This window comes from Cavia porcellus, unplaced genomic scaffold (genome assembly GCF_034190915.1).
Source record: "Cavia porcellus strain 051 isolate PalLab524CR breed Dunkin Hartley unplaced genomic scaffold, mCavPor4.1 scaffold_7, whole genome shotgun sequence".
NCBI lineage: Eukaryota > Metazoa > Chordata > Mammalia > Rodentia > Caviidae > Cavia > Cavia porcellus.
In genome coordinates this window covers 16,700,184-16,713,917 of record NW_026947490.1, presented here as the reverse complement: position 1 = coordinate 16,713,917, position 13,734 = coordinate 16,700,184, and the positions used below count along the sequence as shown (strand labels likewise).

Genomic DNA, 13,734 nt, shown 5'->3' with positions numbered 1-13,734 from the left:
AACCAGATACCTGGGCTCAAGCTCTGGAGTGCCTTAGACTTGTTTCTCAAACAATGATCCAATTTCAATCTGTAATGCAGGAATAACACCATTATTTCATAATTACTGATATTAAAGGCTGAGCATCTTTAGTCCAAAATCCAAAATGCTCCCAACTCTGAGACTTTTGAAGTGCCAACATGACACTACAAGTGGAAGACTCTATACCTGTCCTCTTGAGATGGGTTGAGATCAAATGTAGGTGCATTAAGAATACTGTATAAAATGACATTCAGATTATATGTATAAGGGATGTACAAAACATATGTGAATTTCATGCTTACACTTGAGACCCATCCCCAAACTATTTCCTTATGTACATGCAAATATTCCAATCTGAATTCTGAAAAATACAAAATCCAAAACACTTCTGCTCCCAAGCATTTTGTGTAAGTGACACTCCACCTGCACTGCCATTTATTTTTTTTTTTTTTTATCAGTACCGGGGATCGAACTCATGACCACACACTTGCAAGGAAGGCGCTTATGCCACTGAGCTAAATCCTCAGCCCCTCTGCCATTTATTCTTTCCTGCACTGTGGCAACAGCTGATCCCTCTTCCCCCACTTATGGAAATATGGCTGGGGTGGGCTAACTGGGTGGGCCCCACAGTCTCTGTGGGGACTCTTAAGAGGTTCACAATAACAGGGAAGGCTGGACAGAGTCTTGGGGTGGCAAGGATGCTGGGCCTGGCTTTTCCTAGGGTGTGACATTCATTGGGTACCTACAGTTCCTTCCCCAGTTCCCTCCTTCCAGGGCTCCTGTCTGTTCTTACTCTTCTGGCCTTGCGATTCTGTCGGTTCCCAATAAGCTGCGTCTGCCAGCAATATCATGGGCAAGGAGGACAGACATGGACAAGGTCTGATTCTAAGAAGGAAGGAGAATCTTTACCAAAACATCCCCTGACCATAACATTTTAAAGTCTATTAACCAGAATGTGATCGTAGGGCCATACCAATTGTGAAGGAAGCTGGGAAAGCCACAATCTGTCATCACCCTGCTTGCCTTTTTTTTTGAGACCAGGTCTTGCCACTCACAAAGATCTTACTGTCTCAGCCTCCTGAGTGCTGGGATTAGAGGTGTGCACCACCACACTCAGCAATCCTGCTTGCTCTTAGGCAACTCACCAGAGTCTGTTAGAAGGGCAGGTAATCACAGCCCTGTCTAGGGGTATGATTCTCAGCACAGAGAGTGTCCCCTTATCACACACCTTTCCAGGTCTGCTAGGGTGTGCTTGCTCCAAAGGTACTTATGCTATGGGCTTGTAGAGTCTGCCAGAACCTTACAGGGCAGAGCCATGACTTCTTTTTTCCAACAACAGCCCACATTTCTCTGTGGGAATTTGTTCTCTGCAACTCTCAACCTAGAGATGTGCTAGAAATGGTGGTTGCTCTGCTCAGGGACAACCACATGAACCAATGAGAACAAGTGAGACCCAGTGACATCACTGCTGCAGCTAACACTGCACTATTCACTCTTACTCTGAGTTGAGCAAGCTGTGAGGGATGGAACCAATGTAGTCACCTGTGACTGTAAGGTGAAGGGCTGAGAGAATCTGGGGGGCTGTGGTCATCATTTGAGTCTCCACATCAAGCTGGATATGAAGCTATTCCCATTCTACTCCCCGCCACATGATGTTTTAGTTAAAATAAAAATAAAAATAAAAATAAAAACATCATCTGAATCCATGAATCCAATTCTTCTATGGGTCAAGTCCTTCTGCTGGACGTTTGTTAACCATCACATCAACTACAAGGTAGGCAGCATTATTACCTTGACTTTATAGATAAACAAATTAGCAGACACTGAAAGCAATGTGCCCAAGGCCAAGAGGGTTCCATCCCAACTCCAAGTTCCTGAAGCCAAGGTCTTGGTTCAAGTGCCAGCCCTCCCTGCAGTCACAGCCAGTGTCCTGACCTCTGTGCCTCTCGTTTTGCTCTGTGGTAACACCTGAGATCTACCGTGCTTCTACCCACGGGTCCAGCTACTTACACAATGTCACATACACATCTCCCATGCGCTGTGAACAGAATCTTCTCCGCCTGATCTCCTGATCACTTCCCATCTATAGTATTTCACCCTTCTCAGGTAGTCAGGATGGACTAAGTGACACTGTAGTAACAAAAGACCCTAAGTGCTCTGGGGCTTTCTCACAAAGGCCCACTCTGCCTCATACTGCATGTCCACCACAGGGTGGCTGAGGGTGCTGCCCGTGCCAGCTTGTCTCTCAAGAGGAAGAGGACACGGCCCAAGCATGGAAATGACTCTTAAAGCTCCTGCTTAGGAATAACACGGCACTCCTGTTCACATTCCATGGGCCAAATACAGTCACAGATTCAGAACTGAGGGAGCCAGGGATTTAGCTCAGCAGCTTAAGTGCCTGCCTGGCAAGCTTGAGGTGGTGAGTTGATCCTCAGTACAGAGAGTTTAAAAAAAAAAAAAGGGCCGGGGATGTGGCTCAGCGGTGCAGCACCTGCCTGGCAAGCATGAGGTCATGAGTTGGATTTCACACACACACACACACACACACACACACACACACACACACACACACACACATCACAGACAGAACTGAGGCCGCCAAGGTGGGCCACCGTCTGCTATGTCTGCGGACAAAGTGAAAAGTGGTCTTCCTTCCAACAGCTCAAACTGGAACACCAATGGCAGCCTCCCCTAGTCTTTTCCCTTCTACTGCTCCAGTCACCAGCCCTATCGCATGGCTTCCCCAACAGTAGGGCCCTGTCTCCCCTACTCACCCTGGTCTGGCTGCTGTCTTCTTCCTGGACGGCTTTGGTGCTCTCTCACTCCCCTGAGGGTTCTTCTGCTCACAGCCCTCAGGCTCCCACTTAGCCCTGGCTCTCAGCCCAGCCACAGTTCTCCTTTTAGTACACCCTGTCGCTGCCTCAGGGCCTTTGCCAATGCCAGCCCTATAGCCCCTTTCCCTACCTAGCTAATTTCTTTTCTAAATTCAGACCATGGGTTACTTCCTCCCCTTGACCGCCCTTGCTCAGCAATTCAGCTGAGCTTTGAAAGCCTTCAGTGCTCTCTTGCAAGGGGTGTGAGCACTGGATGTCTGGCCTGGGCTGGACACAGGGGCAACTGTTAATGAGCACTTGTTAATGCAATGGGGGGACACCAGCCTCATTGGGAACCAGGGAGCACTGGCTCAACTGGGGCTGTGACCTGAGGGTAGGCAGGGCTTTCTTGGTGCCCAAGTGTGTCTGCACAGGGAGGAAATGTGACCAGGAAACTGAGAGTAATGGTTGCAGTGCACACAGGGGAGGCAGGTGGTACAGAGTGGGTATCTAGGGCTGCTCCCATGTGCCCAGGCATTTCTCTTTCACAGAACTGTGATCATCCCTGCACTCTACACTCTGATAGCCCAAACTGGGGTGTCCAGTCTGAGAGCTTCTCATGGTGGCCCCCCCCAGGTGAGTATCTGCTGAGTAAGCAGTTTGTGGGTACACAAGTCACTCGTGAAGACGTAGCACATCATTCATGCACACACCACCACCTCCCATATTCCTTTTTTTTTTTTTTTGTCTTTTTCCTTTTTATCGGTACCAGGGATCAAACTCACGACTGCCTGCTTGCAAGGCAGGCGCTTGTGCCACTGAGCTAAATCCCTAGCCCCCCACCTCCCATATTCTTACAAACCATTCAGTCCAAAAAGCACTAAAAACTTATTCATGCATTCCGTAAGCACCAATCACTCGAAATCTATCTGTTTATTCCATGTACTTCTGTGAAGTATGTTCTCAGCACTACTGTTGTAAGTGTGGAAGATGTGGTTCTGAGCAAGACAAAGAGAAGCCAGAGATATTAGACAAAAAATGGGTTGATTTTTAAGGGTGGTAACCACTGAAGAATAAAATGCTATGGTGTGACAGGCAGGGGACTATGCTAGCTGGGACAGGTGGGCAAGGCTCATTGATCTGCATGAAGGAAAAGCACCTGTCTCCATCAGATTTAGTTCTGAAACACAATACTTGAGTTAATCAATTTAAAAGGAGAAAAGGCTTATTTTGGTTCATGGATTCAATCCATGGTTACTTGCCCCTGGCATTTTGGACAGCACAGGACAGTGAAGAGCACACGGAAGAGTGAAGCTGCTCACCTCATGGTGGCCAGGAAGCAGTAAGAGGAGAAAAGGGCCAAGGGTCCAAATAGTCCTTTCGAGAGACTATTGTCCCAATCCCCTAACTTCCTTCCTCTAGGCTCCATTTCTTAAATTCACCACCTCTCAATAGCACCATTAGCTAATAACCAGTCCTGTAGCATATGAGTCTTGGGAGACACTCCAGATCCAAACCGCAACAGCCCCTGATTTGTACCAGGCATGCAAATGAGCAAGGTGTCATGCAGAGGCAGGAAAGCTGGATGCAATCAGTGCACACGGTGAGACAGGCTGCATAAAGGCAGAGGTTCTTGCTTCTGGCTATAGAGCAGAGGCACAAAGGTGCTCATTAAAACTCCAGGTGTCGGTCTACATGCTACCCCCAGAGATTCTGAATCAGCTGCCCTGAGCAAGGAACAGCCCTGAGTATAAAAGCAGTGTAGTGGATTCTATAGGGCAGCCAGAGCTGAGGACTGTAAGAACAAAGAGCAGAGAGCAGAGAGCCCAGCATCAAGCTCCAGGAGACTAAATCTGAGCAAGTGGCCAGGAGAGGTGAGACAGACACAGTGGGAGTAGGCCCAGCAGGGCAGGTTCGAGAGAGACCTGAGTGATCCACAGGGTTGGATGCTGCTGAAAGGGCCACAAGTATGACAATTACCGGTATGAAGAGCCCCAGCGATCTCTGCAGCAGATGACTGCAGAGACAACTGCTTGAGGGAACCTCGCCTACCTCCCCCCAACCATGTACCCTGTGCTGCCACCCTGCTGTTATCTTTCTGCCGGTTCCTCCACAGCCAGGGGAATCCCTCCTCCCTCTGCTGAGCTCCTGGGTTACAGAATGAAACCTGCTAGACCTGTGAGCCTCTGAGTATCTCTCGCCCTCTCTGGATTCTGAACAGTTCCCAGTCTGGGGTTGGCCAGGGGCTAACATGTTTGTTCTTGTGTATGCACTGCAGATGGAGACAACACAGTGACAGCACTACCGACAATACGGCTGACTGGTAAGGTCTCTCTGTGCACCAGGCTCAGGACTCTCCATTGTCAGGTACTAATTTGTGTATACTAACAAGCCTACACAGAGGGTATACTGCTTACTGTGCCCATGTCACAGATGAGGGCTGGTGGGGTGGCCAAGTCATGCTACTGGCAGCTGGGGCAGCTGGAATTCAAACAGAGATAGTCTGAGTCTTGCCCTTCACCACTCGGCTCTAATAAAGACGAGGCAGTTCCACTGTGTGCAAATATGTGAATGACACAAGTCTCTTCAAAATCAACAAATAACAGCATTTTAGAAAGTTAGCAATGGCTCAGTGATTTCAAGTCTAGAATCTGTTCTCTCTGTTCCTCTTTTCTTTCTCTCTCTTTTTTTTTTTTTGTACCAAGGATCAAACTCACAACCTACCACTTGCCAGACAGGTGCTTATGCCACTGAGCTAAATCCCCAGCCCATTTCTCACCTCTCTTATGGAAGTCTGAGCATATATCTGGGACTATCTGAATGTTCCCTCAGGAGCCAAGATAGAGGGGAACCTTCAAATCTCGTTACAAGTGCCGCAGCAAAGACTGTTCCACCAGCCCAAGAGCAGTGTGCAGGGCCTCAACTGTGGCCATGAAAACCTGCGCTTTCCTAATCAACAGCAAAGAATCCAGAGGACTGGTGTTTCTAATTGAAATTTTCCCTGAGATCCAGGAGGGGCCTTTGTTCTCATGCATGAGCCAAGGCAGTTTGCACAGGGCAAGGGCAGCTGTTTACAGCTGTCACGTCCCTAATGGTGAGGTTTCCAGACCAGTCAGAGATTCCAAGTGACCTGTTCATTTTATTATTTTTAAATTTTTACTTTATTTTATCTTATTTTGAGTTGGGTCTCCTATGTGGTTCAGGCTGCGTTTAAACCCACTATGTAGCCCCGGCTGGCCTCAAACTCACAGGTATCTTCCTGCTTCAGCCTCCCAGGAATGCGCCACCATGCCCAACTTTGTCTTGCTTCTAACAGTGTTAAATCTGTACTTTTCTTCCCCAGTGGTGCAAATAGGAAGCATGAGTTGGAATTACATACTCACTGAAACTTTTAGTGTGTATTTTGCTTTACTTTAACTGACAGTTCCACCTCTAAGACTCTGTTTTTCAAACAGTCATATGATTGCACAAGCTAGGTACACAGTGGTTTGACACAGGGACAATCATGTGACTGCAATACAGAAGAGCTATACACAGACCAAATGCCTGTTCGTGGAGGCCTCACTGGGTGCTTCAATTCCAGGGAGTAGAAGGCATTTGTAGTAAAAGCCAAGTAGAGCTATGGGTAAGGTACTCACCTAGAAAGTGGTAATGTGAACCCTGCCACACCACCTTGACAGTTTATGCTGATTACTCTATGCAACCACTTACAAAAGGAAAGAAGCAAGCTGCAGAATAGCTTGTGCAGTAAGACCTCATTTGTTTAAAAGAGAAGAACAGCATGGAGGACTAGTAAGTGTTTGTATTCCTTCTTCCAGAACTTTCTCTGTGACTACAAGGATATACAGCCAACCTTAGACTGTGAGTAACTTGGTTTGTTAGTGTTCCACAAGATCAGCAAACATTTCCAAGAAATTTTAACTTGATAAACAAGTGATGACTTGCAATACAAGCAGCGCATCACGTTGCACATCACATGATCACAAATGGTTCCTTTCCCCCACCACTTGCTTCGATGTACAAGGGCTGTGAATTACAACTACAACAAATTATTTTCACAAACCAAGAATGTTACTATACTCCTAACTGTACAACGTAGGGGTGCCTGAGGCTGGGATTCAGTTTTCAGTTTTAAAAGCGAGCATGTGAAGGAAGACACAGGCAGGGTAAAGATCAGCACTGGTGGAATTCAGAGTTGAGCACAAGACTCACCAGCTCCACAGTGGGCACCAGCCCCTGAGCCAGCCTAGCTCTGGGCCCTCGGAGTCTGGACACATGTGGTTCCAGATGGCAGCTGCCCTCACGGTCCAGCGAGCCACTGACATGCCACCCTGTGATCACTTGGGCTCCAATGAAACAGAGCTGTTCTCACCTCAAATGCTCATACTGCCATGTTTTCTTGCTTTTATTTTGTTCCCTGGGATAGCTGAACTTCTACAGGTTAAGGCTGTAATGGCAAACATATGGCATGTGTATGCAACAGGCTGTTTGTTATCTTGAGCTCTAAAAAGTTTGCCATCACTGAGTTAGGTGCTCACAATTGTATGTTTTTTTTTTTTTTTTTTTTTTGGTCTTTTTCGTTTTTATCGGTACCGGGGATCGAACTCACGAGTGCTTGACAATTGTATGTTTATAAGGAGACAGCACTAAGAGAAATCAATGGGTTAATGCCTTCCTAGTTATTTTCTCACTTATCACCAGATCCTAGAGATCTTCCAGATGTGGCAGCTGTAGCACAGCAGACTCAAGCAAAGACCACCCTGGATTAGTTCGTGGTTCTGCCATTTCACTGGCTAGATCCTGGGAGGTGACTTAGCCTCTGTATGCCTCAAGTTTTCTCATCTGTAAAAGGGAGATAATCATATTTTTTGTTTGCTTCTTTTGAGACAAGGTCTTACCATTATGTAGTTCAGGCTGGTCTTGAACGCACCATTACCCCAGGCTGGCCTCAAACATGTGAAGATCCTCCTGCCTCAGTGTCCCGAATGCTGAGATTACTGGAGTGTGTCACCATACAGCTTACCTCTCTTTTTTCAATGATATGCAGGATAGATCCCAGGGTCTTTGCACTGAACTACATCCCCAGTCTTCTTCTTCTCCTTTATTTTTTTTTTTTAATACAGGGTCTCATTAAGTCACTAAGTTGCCCAGGTTAGGGTCAAAATTGCAATCTTTCTGCCTCAGCGTCCCATAGTGCTGTGATTACAGGTGTGTTACACCATACTCAGCTTTATCTTAACTCATATAGAAAGACCTAGAATGTTCTGGCATACAATGATGTGTAAATATTAGCTATTATCATTTTCATATATAACAGTAATTTTTAAAAAGTCTCCAGCATACTAAGTGTAGCCCTACAATGACCTTTTATTCCTCTGGGCTCAGGGGCCAGGCAACCCAGGGAGGCAGAGCAAAAGCCAAGGGGAGGTGGCCCTCTGAGTCTCTGTGGGGCTGGTGGGGAAGGCGAGGTGTCACTGCCTCCCCGAAGTACATATGGCTCAAGCATCTTGTTCCAATTCTGGGCCCAGACCCACTGGTTTCAAATGTGACTCTGAAATGCACAATTGGAAAGGGATGCTTCTGGAGTGTGCGCCCCACCCCAAGCCCACCCAGGAGCAGCAGAGGAGCCTGTGGAAGGCTATGATGCGGCAGAGCCGAGCCCCACAAAGGGCCTCTGCTGCAGGGTAACCACTTCTGGGAAGGCCTCACGAGGCACAACGCCACTGCTCAGGCTACCCCTGAAGGAACTGCCTGGCTCCAGCCCAGCTGCAGGTGCCAGTGTGACAATGCTGCTTATCTTAATATGAAAATTATTCTTGTCAAAGGCTGATCGCTGAGTCCTTTAGTGTTCACATTATCACTGTATGAAGCAGCATGGGCCGTGGGGGCTTGCAGGACCCACATTCAGGGCTTCCTCCCACGGGCCATTGTGCAGGTTGGACTAATGGTTAAATAGACATGTGTCCCTGACAGGGCTAGTTCCTTCGGGCAGGCCAAGTCTCCTATTTAGAAGGCATCCTGTCAGTATGCAGCCTGAATTGCAAACTAATCCCAGCTAATTGCCACCAAAACCTGCTAGGATCACATCTGCTGGGCATGGAGATTAAATCAATATTTGACAATCTTGATTAAACACTGCCAGGGAATCCTTGTAAAAGAACATCTGCTAAAAGCCCCCTTCTTCCCATCCTGTTCCTGGGGGGAGGGGCCGGCAGCATCTTTGGCTCTGTTTGTTTCACCTGAGGGCGGTTTTAGGCTACAGTGGTGGGGCCCATGCTGGAGCCCTCAGGAACACGTGGCCAGGAAAGCTCCTTGCAGGAGGAGGGAAGAGCAGGAGGGCAGCAGACATACACTCGGCTGGGCCTTATTCTCCTGGGTAGCAGCCAGCTGCTGGCAGTCATCATCCATCATTCTACTGGGCTGATCCAGGGCTCTGAGAGCAAGGCCCTGACCAGAGCACGTGACGCCAGCCCTGGGCTCAAGGCTCCTAATTACTCTCTGAGGGAGGGTTCCTGCTACTGTTACCTCACTAAAGGGAAACCCAGGTTCAGACAGGATCCATGAAAAGAAGGAGGGGAGGAGCTGGGATCTGAACCTAGGCTTGGCTGACTCCAGTGCCAGTGACCTCTTGTGGGGCTGCCCTATTTGTAAGCCCAAGTTATCAAAAGTAGGAGAAGAAACTGACATGTGCAGAGTCAGAAGCTTGTGTTGGAGGCCTGCTCTGATGGCCTGGTTCCCTGAGCTACACCCCTCAAGCGCCAATCCCACCCAATACACATCCTTCACATCTGGCCCCCCTGAACCCACAAGGCACCTAGGAGAAGGCCCTATGGCCCTATGGTGTCCCCATTCTACAGAAATGAACAACAAGGCTTTGAGCAGCAAGTGACCTGCTGAATATCCCAGGGAGATAAAAGGCCAGAGAGTGGAGCCCAGTAGTTGAATCTATGGCTAACTTAACCCTGCTATCTCTTAAAAGCAGGCACAGATGTGAACTCAGTGGGTGCTCTGTAAATGCCTGCTTTCTGACCTTGTGTGCTTCAGTCAGAAATGGGCTCACACTCCTGTCAGGTCCCTTATGATCAAATCCCAGCCCCAGTGTGTACCAGAGAGGGTAAATGCCACCACTTAGACTGCTGATACAGCCACGAGAAGCTCCTGGAAGGTGCTGGGGAAGGTAAACACCCAGAGGCAAGCAACACCCAGTACATTCTTACTTCAGTTTTTTGGTTTGTTTTCAAATTTTTGGTGTTAAGGACTGAATCCTGGGTTTCATGCTTACTAGACAAATGTTCTACCACTGAGCTGAATCCCTAACCCCCTTATTTGAAATTCTTAAGCAGCAACAATAGTGACTGTGCTCACAGAGCGGTCACAGGGGTAAGGGTGAAGACTGGTGGTCCAATACCTAAGAGCCCGTGGGACACCACCCACTGCTGCTCAGCCAGCAGCACACAGAACAGTGCCGGGGGCAGGCTAAGTACATGAGGCCAGACAAACAAACAAACAAACAAACAGGCAGGTATCTAGTCAGCCACTCAGGTAACCTGGTAACCAATGAGTCAGCCAACTGGATGACTGACCAATCAGAGCACACCAACCCGAACCAGTTAATAAGACAGTTGGTCTCAGGTCTGTCCTGTCCCCAACTTTCTTCACCTTCACCCCACCTCGCTGCATCTCTGTCCATGTTTCTGTGTCTCCCCTCTACCTCTGCACCCCTGTTCTTTTGTCTGAATCTCTTATACATACGCACACACAGATGGCCACACCCTGAGGCACAGCCTCATGTTAACTCACCGCTGAGAGTATGTCCCAGGCCGGCAACCTCTTTCCAGGGCCCAAGTTTCCAACATATGCAGAGAGGGAGAAAGCTAAGGAATCGGTTAAGACTATTGGCTGCAAGGAGTTAAGGCAGACACCAAATCATCTGCTAAACAAATAAACAAACAAATCTCTGGGCCACGTGGCACTATTCTGGCCTCTAACTTCCCAGTGTCCTAGGTAGGACTCAGAATGCCTGGTCTAGATTCACTCCCTGAGCTTGAGGTGGACTCTTACAAGGGAACTGGCTGCTTTCATCAACAAACTCAAAAACCCAAGAAGTATTTCAAAAGAATGGCACACTCTCTTTCACGTATGTTATGTCCATCTTTCTCCCTCCCTCTGAATCTGCCGAACTAGGTCAGAGCTGAGGAAAGACCTGAAAGCTAACAGTGACTCCTCAAGGGCGGGGTCAATGACAGCACGTACCTTCAGCTGTCTCCAGCCCCAAGCTCCTAACCTTCCCAAAGTCACGTGCCTCCACTCAGGCTGAGCACGCCCCACCTGTACCACTATTACATTACTGATGAGAAAGCCTAAACCAGGAGTGGTGGCGCATGCCTGTAATCCTATCACTCAGGCTGAAGCAGGAGGTTTGCCACGAGTTTGAGACCAAGATGGGCTACATAGTGAGTGCAAGGCCAGCTTGAACTACACAGTGAGACTCGGGTTTTTACATCTCCCCTCACCTTGGTCTTTTTGAGACAAGATTTCACTATGCAATTCAGAATGGCCTTGAACTGACTTGGTAACCGAGATTGGCTTTGAACTCAGAGATTCTCCTGCTTAAACTTCCCAAATGCTGGGATTATAGGTATACACCACCACACCCAACCCAGAAAAAAACAAGCTTTTTAGTACCAGTGAAGTGTGGCTATCTCGACCAGGATGCATCTCCCAGATAGGATCCTGAGCACGCAAGTCCAGCACAGAACAACACATTCTGTTTACACGAAGTTCACAGCCACCGGAACTGTGTTATTTAGAAGTGCTCACCACATTTGGGGTGAAACTTTCAAAACACCAGTAAATAATGACCGTGGAAGACTGGAGAGCAGCGGCTGAGGGCAGAGAGGGTGTACAGGGCTCTGGGCACTGGCAGCTTCTCCTCCTTGACCGGACTGCTGTGAGTGCTTCCTTTAATATTCCTTGCTAACTTGTGTATAGCCACCTCTTGGTCTTCAGACCAAGGACCCCTTGAAGACCTCCAACTCTGCAGCTGCTCAAGTTCCTTATATAAAATGGTGTAGTATTTGAGTATAACCCAACACCCTTCCAGGTACTTTGAGTCGTTTCTAGATTATTTAGAATAGCTAATATCATACCAATGCTATGCAAATAGTTTTTAGGCTATTTTAGAAAATGGCAAGAAAAATAATGTCTGTGCATATTCAACAAAGACACAATCCCCATTCCAGCCTCAAATATCTTTGATCTACAATTGATGCAAAAACCACTGACTTGGAAGGCCAAATGTATTTAATTTTTTTTTTTTTTCTCTAGTACTGGGGCCCGAGCCCTATACTTTGCATAATGCCAGGGACGTGCTCTAGAACTGAGCTATATCCAAAGCCCTTTTTATTTTGAGACAAAGTCTTGCTGAGTTGCCCAAGTTGGCCTTTAATTTATAAACTTTTTGCCTCATTCTTGTGAGAGCTAGGGGCTTAGGGGTATGTGCCACTATGTCTGGCTGTATTCACATTTTATAAAGTTCTTTGTAAGTATGCTATATTTTACAATAATGAAGTTTTTAAAAGCTTTTTGTAAGGTTGGAAACACTTTTAAACAGTGATTATACTCTTGTATGTGTAATTTTTATTTTAAAATCCCAGCTGTTTGATCACCCCTCAGAAGACCTGAGGGTTAGTTTCGTGCAACTGTACCCACGCACAAACACCCCTGTCACTCTCCTGCCCTTTGCTTGAGATTCATCTTCTCTCCTACACAGGTTTCCACTCCCACAGGCCACAGGCCCACCCCATCTGTCTGAACACAACCTTGGGGCGCACGAGGAGGGTGCACTTCCCTCCTTGCCAGGAGCGGGTAGCAAAAGTGGGCCGTACCCACTTGAGCAGGCTCCACAGGACAACTCCCCACAGAGCAGCTTGGGGCAGAGCGGGAGGGACCCTCCACCCCCACCCAAGAAATGGAGGTGATTCATGCTGGGGGACACATGCATCCCAGCTCTGCCCCTCCACAGTGAAGCCACAGATGGCTCTAGAAGGGCTGTGGTTGTGACTCTTGATTGGGTGCAGAGCCTTTTCTCAGTCTTGCAGGACTAGCTGACAGACGGCAAGGGCCCACTGCTCCATTTGTACAACAGAAAAATCAAACATCCTGCCTTGGACTGTGCACAAGCCAGGCCCACAGGCCAGGTAAGCAAGCCGAGAAGAGGGAACAGGCTGGCTGGGGGATTGGGGACCTCAGAAGGCTGAGAGAATGGCTCTCCTTCAGAATGGACATTGGGAAATCAGCCCCTCTCCCCGGACAAGACTTTTAAAAATGCTCTCAGTTGGTGGAACATTTCTAGAGGCAATTTGGCAATAGCATTAAAAAATGTTCTTACCCTCTGAACCAGGAATGCTACTTCTGGGAACTGATCCCAAAAAAACAACTAGAGATGAAGAAAAAAAATTTCATGGCATTGGTTATAAAGCAAAACAAAAACAAATGCCCTAATAGAACCAACCCTCACAATGGATACCAGGAATCTGGTTAAATGAATACATATCCTTACAGGAGTAAACATTTATACACACAAGTGTGAGTTCAGAGAAGACTAGAAAGAATTTCTCTAAACTGTGGTTCTGGAATGACATTTTTGAAAATGTGTTCTATATCTTCCTGTATTTTTTTCAAATTGCTTTCAATAAATATGTTTTCAAAATTGAGGAAAATTCCCAAACAAGCAAGTTTCCATTCACTTTAGTCTATGCACAAATGGTTCCGAGATCTTACTGTGTAGTGAATGATAAATGAGTAGAAAAGATAACCCTTTTTCTGACCTTTGACCTCGGGGGAGACAACATTTATTAAATGCACTGAACAAGTACAGTATAAAGACAAGCAAAGAACA

At 47.4% G+C, this 13,734-nt stretch overlaps 1 protein-coding gene across 11 annotated transcripts in view; it reads right to left on the bottom strand.

Annotated features, from left to right (window-relative positions):
- Positions 1–13,734, bottom strand: part of Sipa1l3 (signal induced proliferation associated 1 like 3) — a 218,558-nt gene that overhangs the window by 98,988 nt on the left and 105,836 nt on the right. For 3 of the 11 annotated variants that reach the window (XM_013149873.3, XM_063252658.1, XM_063252659.1), the window contains exon 3: positions 11–69. The exons of 7 other annotated variants lie outside the window; for them this stretch is intronic. The gene's annotated coding sequence lies outside the window, so the exon portion shown is untranslated. Of the gene's footprint in view, positions 1–10; positions 70–10,634; positions 11,040–13,734 lie in introns of those variants that run through there. One more of the 11 variants, XM_063252660.1, reaches the window with a different exon arrangement.